The sequence below is a fragment of the Papilio xuthus genome, unplaced genomic scaffold, assembly GCF_000836235.2.
Source record: "Papilio xuthus unplaced genomic scaffold, Pxut_1.1 DF824992.1, whole genome shotgun sequence".
Classification (NCBI taxonomy): domain Eukaryota; kingdom Metazoa; phylum Arthropoda; class Insecta; order Lepidoptera; family Papilionidae; genus Papilio; species Papilio xuthus.
In genome coordinates this window covers 3,593,380-3,601,916 of record NW_013533657.1, presented here as the reverse complement: position 1 = coordinate 3,601,916, position 8,537 = coordinate 3,593,380, and the positions used below count along the sequence as shown (strand labels likewise).

General features: G+C 31.5%; 1 protein-coding gene across 1 annotated transcript in view; it reads right to left on the bottom strand.

Annotated features, from left to right (window-relative positions):
* LOC106126658 (cytochrome b5 reductase 4) overlaps positions 1-8,537 on the bottom strand; it is a 140,454-nt gene that overhangs the window by 59,252 nt on the left and 72,665 nt on the right. The window lies entirely within an intron of this gene.

Sequence of the window (8,537 nt, the reverse complement as noted above, 5' to 3'; positions counted from 1 at the left end):
TTAATTGCATAAAAGGTTCTTACCTTTTGAGACGCGAAGTCAACGGCTAATAAATTCCAAAAGACAATATTCGTAAGAAACGATTCCAGTAGCATAATAATAAACTGTAAATAATCAATTTCATTTTTATACAACGTCAATATATATATTATCATCAGCTCACTATACGTCCCCACCGAGGGGCTCGGAGCCTACCCTAAGTTAAGGGTGATTAGGCCATAGTCAACCACGCTGGCCATGTGCGGGTTGGTTGACTTCACACATATCTTTAAATTTCTTCTCAGATATGTGCAGGTTGCATCACGATGTTTTCCTTCACCGTAAGAACGTCGGATAAATGTACATATGTAAATCGGAAATCGAAAAACATATTGGTACATGGCGGGATTCGAACCCAGGACCTGCAGATTGCAAGTCAAGTGTTTGACCACTGAGCCACCGACGTCTCAATAAAAGTAATCTAAAAATAATATTATAAAATGGAATTAAAAGTTTAAAGGATTGACAAACGAAGATTTAATTTGGAATTCTCTGCCATCTTGTACCAAATTATAATCGAAGTAGAGAATGGCCTAATCCGGAAAAAGACCGACAAAAAATTAAAGTTAGTAATCAAGTATTTAATTTAAATATCCCACCTGATATTTAATTGCTGCATTCAAAATATCGTAAGCCTTTACAATACTGTGATAAAACAAAACTAGTCTCTTCATGTCTTCTTCCGTCGTATCATTATATTGTTGTCTTTGCTTATTTTTACTTCTATTAATGGAGCTGCCATTATCAAGACAATGTATTACTGTTTTCTTAATGTATTGTAGACGTTGAAGAAGTAGACTCATCAAGTGTCCGTAGGTAAAGAGTTCGAGAGAGAAAACGGTGTGCTTAATAGTCATATATAGTGTTTTCTCAGTCACATATGCCATATAGTATACAGACAGATTAAACATAGAAAAAATAACAAAAATAATACAACAAGCAACCGCATTTAATATCGACGATGAACTAATTCTAGACTCGAAGGCAATTTTATTGTCGAATGATTTTAATTCTTCGAAAAATTCACGATATTTTTTACAAAAAATAAATGCCAGAATACTATTAATGAAATAGGATGCTACATTTACGATTATTAAATGTGAAATATATAAATTAGATTTTTTTTCTGATACCAAATAACCAAATGTTAAAGACAAACAAATACAATAGATGAACACTATTACAGAATATACAAATTTAACTTTATCAAATATACGTAATCGATTTACACCAAAGATTATCTCAATAAAAATAAATATCTTCGTAATATTATCCATTGTATTATTTTTAATATATCCAATAATACTTTCTAACTTTGTGTTACAATACGTCGTTCTATCGACGAATGAAGAATAAATTCCAGAAAATATATAAATTACTTATGGTACTAATTTCAAAATGCTATAAAATTAATATTACACAAAGCAATGAGTGAAGTGTTAAATTTAATTTCGATAAAAAGGATGTGATAAAAATGCTTTATAATAGTAGGTTTGGTTGTTTTACTCCACGAAATATTATTTCCATCAAATTAATGTAGTTCTAACAATTTATTAATGATGTTGCTTAGTAAAAAATATTTTAGGGTTAATTGAAAACACCAGTTTTTTGTGTCTACGAATATAAAAAAAAACAAATATTATTCTTAAATAATTAAAAAAAATCTAGTAAAATACACTTACAAACTTAGTTTGATTTTAAAAACAACTAAATAGATGTGATACAAACGTAGTACGTTCATTAGCAGCTAACTATGTTCAATTGAACTAATCACGACGTCACCGCTCACCACAAAACTCAAGCAAAACGTAGCAACCAGAGAACAACTTTAACCAAACTGTTTACAAAATAGATCTATTTTTATTTTTAGTGCCACAATTAGGTTCATCACCATCAGCTCACTGTACGTCCCCACCGAGAGGCTCGGAGCCTACCCTAATTTAGGAGTGACTAGGCCATAGTCAACCACATTGGGCTAGTGCGGATTGGTTGACCTCACACATATGTTTGTATCTCTTCTCAGATTTGTGCAGGTTGCATCAGGATGTTTTCTTTTACCGCCAGAACGTCGAATAAATGTACATATGTTAATCTGAAATAGAAAAACACATTGGTACATTGCGGGATTCGAACCCAGAACCTGCAAATTGCGAGTCAAGTACTTAACCCATGAGTCACCGACGCCTAATTAGATTCACTAACTATAAAATAATTTGCTAAAGACTTTGTAGAAGGTAAGATGAATAAAGATCGGATTATGTTATATTTAAATTGTTATACCCGTGCAAATATGGATGTAATTCCATCTTTTCTCATCTTAGTCCCATGATACGAGCAAACACTCAAACCCCGGAGAGGAAGGGATTTTCTTAATTCTGTTTACTCTTTTAACGCTGGTTATATGAATAAGGGTGAAATATTACTCGCTTGACGCGCTTCGATAGCCTTTCAACATCGTAATCTTTTGTTAGAATAACGTTATATTGAAATTTATGAATGAACGATGAGTGGATAAAAAATACCCTTTATCCATAACGTATTGAAAAAAATCGCTGGAATCCAGAATAAAATAGACTACTTTAAAACCACGTAAACATAAGTTATAGGTATGCTGAAAAAAAATTCACTGTAGCACAAAATTATTTATATTATAGGAATGTAAATGATTTATTATAAAACCATCGTATTTTATTTCTTTTGATAAATACATTTGCAAAATACGAATTAAAAATATTTTAATAATAGTACGACGGCACATGTCGCTAACAAAAGCAATTTGGTGCAGCAGTAAATACCGGCCAGTCAGTACGCTCTTCGATTTTTTCGTGTCACACTAGGCTGCCTTCTGTATGCGCTGCAACACAATGATTACGGTTGCAAATATGTTCTCTATAACTAAATGTAAAGCGTAGCCTATCTAGTGAAAATTTTTCGAATGTCTACGTCGTAGCATTAACGTAGCGTAGGCGTAGTCTACGGCGTCGTTACGGAAGTCTAAAAAAGACCTACGTCGTAGACCTTTAAATATGGGCTGGTGAAAGGTTACGTTCAATATGACGAAAAATAGAAAATATATTTCATTTTGCACTTTAAGATATTTAAAAATTTTACATCTATATATTTTGCATATTGACTTTGTGACAGACGTTATGTATAGTAACACATTTAGTAATGTTTGTATAATATCAGAGCTTTATAATTTAATTACAGTGATAAGCTTGACAAATAATGAGGATGTAATGTTGCTAATTAATATTCCCCTCAACGCTTCGAGGGCTTCTGTTCGTAATGAAAACAAATCGTCGTGTCCTTGAGTAGCTCAGGTGTAGCAAGAAACAATTTGTCAAAGTCTACACTTAATTATACACCTTTCCTTGTTCCTTAAGTATTTAGTGCTTAGTTAACAGAAAGGGGACAATCTTTATGATAGATTTAAGTGCCAAACTGCCTGTCAGACAACAGGGCTTAGTACGAATGTATGTGATAATCATTTGTATCGTCATCTTAAATTATGTCAAAATTAGTATAAGATTTTTGTTGTACTAACGCCCGATAGGGGTTGGCGCTGCTCAAACTATATACAAATTTTGTTGATGTCGATACGATGGCGAATATCACAAATATTCGTGCTAGGCCCACTGTTCGTCAGAAATTTTTTGAACAAATCTTTACATAATTAGATATAGTATATAAAGTAGATATTATATTATTCACTCCTCGCACATTATCCAACGGCACGGTATTTAATTACATTCTATTTAACAAGAATATAAAACCGCGCGGCATACAAATGTGCATAAAAAGAATATTAAAGGCTTTTAACGTTGCGTGGCTAACGCCGAGCCACCACTTAACCTTCTAAAGAGTTCCATTAAAGGTTTTTAACGTTCTTTTCATAGTATATATTAGCTCGTAACAAAACCGAAGTATTTAAACATCAGCCTTGTCTTCTATCTATAATCTATACTTGTAGAATAAAATAAATAAAGTCGGATTATACTCAAATAAAAAATTATATGTTTTATTCCATACAAATGTACGACATACGCTAGAAAATGGAGTAGTGTAACATTTTGTTCTTTACTCTTGTTTCAGTATGTCGTTCGTATAATCGTTAGGATATTCTAAGATTTTCATTCCTTTAATCTATGATTTCAAATGTGACTTACCGCAATCCAATTTGAACATTCGTCATTTTTATCGGAATCAGAAAAAGTATTGTTCGTAAATGTTAAAATTTACACAGCAATTTGTCTACTGTATTTTTTTCATTTTGTTTTATTGTAAAATTTCCACACGTACGATAGTTCTCGTAAATTCATATGCAGATTAAACTTTACGTCCAAACAGTATTGAACCTATGCATTGTTCTGAGTTTATTAAAAAAATTCCGCGCACAGCCCGCTCTGTATTAAAAATCATTTAGCTTTTTATTTCTATTTTACGGAAAATAATCAATTTTAAAAGAATTATTTGATTAACTCATAAAAATAAGCTTATTTGGACGATTATATTCGAAATGTGGGTATTAAATCTCGCATCTACATATGTCAATACTAAAGAATAAATAGCGACACTCGAAATATGTATGCCGAATAGCAGTATTTACATTTTGTAAATATATTTACTTCTAAGAAACCTTTTGTGCTTAAAAAAACCGAACACAAAATTCAAATTACAATTGCTTTCAGCATAACCGCATCTAAAGAGTGCGATAAATCCGTGAATAAAAATAAAATAAATGTTTTCACTTTCATTCTCAGTTTGTCAAGTCAACTGGAAAGCGCAGATAAAACATTTCCAGCAAGTCAGTGGTTCCTAATAAATATGTGTGAAAAGGTGCGGTCCTTCCGGCATTTTTAAATTATTTGGGAGCATGGATGTGCCTGCCGAACGTGATCCACACATCCTTGACATATTTGCATTTAATTATGTTAATGAAGTCTGGCTCAGATTTAAAAATCAATATTGTAATCATATCCTACTAACCTATAAAGAGGCGAATGACATTTAATTCAGCAGAAATTCATTACAATTAGACGTTTTGTAGGCGAATTAACAAGTAAGTAATAAAGCTTGTTACTCCATCCTAAACTCACACGTAGGTGCTTCTCTCGCTTTAACTTTGGCGTCCGGTTTTTACCATGAAATTTAATGTTATATCTAGGTTTGAATACCTATATCATGTTCCGACAATTAACGGCAGCAAACGTAGTGGGCGTTCTAAGAAAACGTAAATCTTTGAAACTAATATGATATGGTTGCGTCGCGAGTACATACAATGTTGAATTGTCGAATCTATTCGGTGATGATATAAATTAACAAAGTTCTTTTTTTCTCCAATCTTCATAGGTGCGATACCTTTAGTTTAATGACGAGCTTATTCCAAGACACTTGTGAAGAAGCTTTAGTTAACGTTAGTTCGTTAAAAACTTAAATTGCTCTTGATAATCTTTTCTTGCCGAGAGCTTTAAAAGAAAGGAAAAAGCTGTGGCTTTACTTCGCCCAAGCTATCTCTATTTCTTCAACAAAAATTATCACAAAATTATCTATCTTTATTGTTGGAAATGAATGCTTTTTCTATGACTTATTAGTTATTAAAAAAAAATCGCGAAACTTCTAAGTGTAGGAGCTCCATTGGGAAATCACACTTGTATATAGCGCAGGTGAAAAGTACGATAAGGTATTCAATAATGAATATATAATTATGTATATACTTTATCATATTTTTTTAAGTATACATGAGAATAAAAGAACTGAGAACAGTGTAAGGAGCAGGTGTGTGAATTTTAACATTATATTCATAGATTCTACGGAGGAAAAAAATATTGTTCGACGCAAATAAGTGTTAAACATTTGTTTTTACCAATTTCTTATTAAAAGTAATATTTCCAACGTTATAAATGTCGATGAGTGACATGTCGATTCCAGAAAAGTTGCTAAAATAATTTTTCATTTTATTTAGTATCTTACTTATGTTATAAATATGAATGTTTGGATGGTTGTATGGATGGATGGGTGGATCTTGTTTGAAGGTATCTCCAGAACGGCTGAACAGATCTTGATAAAATTTTACTTACCTATAGAACATAATCTGGAAGAACGCATAGGCTACTAATTTTGTTTTTTTTTCAAATCCGAGCGAACCAACCAACCGCTAGTTATGAATAAATATTGAAATTATTATTCGTGAATGAATTAAATAAATGTTATTACTAATAATACTTACAAGATACATTATTACTAACAAAATATGTGTAGATCAGATATAAACGAATAACGCATAAGTTTCTCGTAACTTTGGCGTTGCAGGCGTCTATTAGTCGTATATACACATAATTTATTATTAAGAAACAAACTGCAAATACACAAGTGAACAACATTAATCTTTCCAGCGTGATTTATAACGGCGTCTTCAAGGATCTCAGTGCTATTCACTTTAATAATTTAGTAACCATAGCATGCGTGAGCTGGAGTTTAAATAAATATTTTCTCTGTGTTGAATATTTATTAATAGCACCGGCTTTAAGTGTCCCCCCTGTGGCGACTGTGTCTGGATTAGAGCCACTATGACTCTTAATCTTATGTGTGTAAATTTAAAGTAAACAACTGCTATAGCTACCGTGTGTTTGTGAGTTCCCCGTTTAAAACATACTGTTAGCTCTGTTAGAGACCAACGGTCAGAGCGTAAGTCATTGAGAGCTTGATCAGACCGGACAGCAATCTAAAATTACCTTTCAATGTTAGGGAACTTCTGTTTGCTTTAGCCCAACCATTGTCGGATCTAGCAGGCGGCGTCCGAAGCATGGTGCTAAAGGCTTTGTAGAAATTGTGAATATTATTTCTTCTTTTTGGTATTATCATTGCTTGATTTTTTTATTGCTTTGTCGTTTGCTTGTATACTTATAGTTGTATTTAGTTCTTAAGTTGAATGTTAGAAGAGTGACATGTTCAAAAGAACAAAAGTCCCTAAAAAAAAAGAAAAAAAAAATCCTGGTACTATAACCTCCATGTACCGATGTGTTTATCGATTATCGAATTTTGTATGTACATTTATTCGACGTTCTTACGGTGAAGGAAAATAAAAGATTCCTATAATATAGGTTGGATAAAGTTTACAATAAATGATTTTCTTTTTGTTACTTCTCCAGTTGTCCCGGACATGTCATAAGGTGAAGACAAATTGCGCGGTCTCGTGACAAATATGCAGACGCAAACAAAAATACGCAATTTCCGAGAAACCAAATTGCTATTTCATTTTATGTTCAATGTTTTTATTGTACGCAATTCGGCTTCACAAATGATTTGTATTCTTTTTCAACGAAACTCAATATCTGATTTCTACTTTAATTTTCAGAATTCAACAAAAAGTGCCTTATTTGGAATTCGATGTCAGAAAAACAAAACAAATCTTGGTTATCATAAATTTTAGCTTATAAAATTTGTAAAGCATAAAAATTTAAGGAAAAAAAAATCGTAAATTCTATCGTTATTAAGATTCGGACATAAAAACAAATAAATTGATAACTATTTCTATAGATAAGTAGTTATAGCAACTTTTGATATGATCACTATCAATTTTATAAAATACAATAGTGATAAAATGATCACATACATCAGAAATGTATTGTTTGCAGAAAGAAATGTTACATCGAATTTATTTCATGGAAGAAATATGATATCGAGTTGTACAGAAAACGTCAGTATACGTCCTTTACTGTAAGAAAGGAATGAGTGAAAATATTTCTGCAAATCGAAATACAATTATGAATAAAATAAGTTTTATATAATAGATATATGTATTTTCAAAACATCACTATTGATAAGCCTAAAAATACAGCTAAAAGCAGTAATTTGTTTCTTGTTTTGCATAGAAATCCGTTTAGAAATAAATTTATTAAATTCGATATTTTATTTTAAGATTTGAAGACCGAAGTTGAGAAGCAAAAGCTTAGCGTAGTATAGCCATGTTATGCGGAGAGATAAGAAATTAGTAAGATTGAAAGTGGATGCCTCCAAAGGTAGAGAAAGACAAAAGAAAGTATGGATGGATTGTGTGAAAAAGAATATGAGTAAGAAGAGAGTGAATTCAGATACGAAGGTTAATAGAGATGAATGGTAAAGTAGTACATATTTTGCTGAACCCTGCAGGAACAAGGACAATCATGATTTGTGAACCGAATGGTACAATTATGTATATAATATTAAACGTAGACTGTATCGATTCACCCAAATAAAGTAGTATCGTAGAAATCAATAAACAAATGCAGCATGTTAAAAATACTACAAAGGATAACGCTTTTAACGTAATTATTTTTATGTTGCTCTACTGTTATCATCTGTTCCAAGAAGTAATGAATTGACTTCAAATAATATTTTAATTACAAGTCAAATACTTTTAATATAATTCGAGTGTGAATAGGAATATTTTTTTAATAATTATATACACATTTTTTATGTACCAACAAATTATATGCTTTTACACTGATGAACCATTA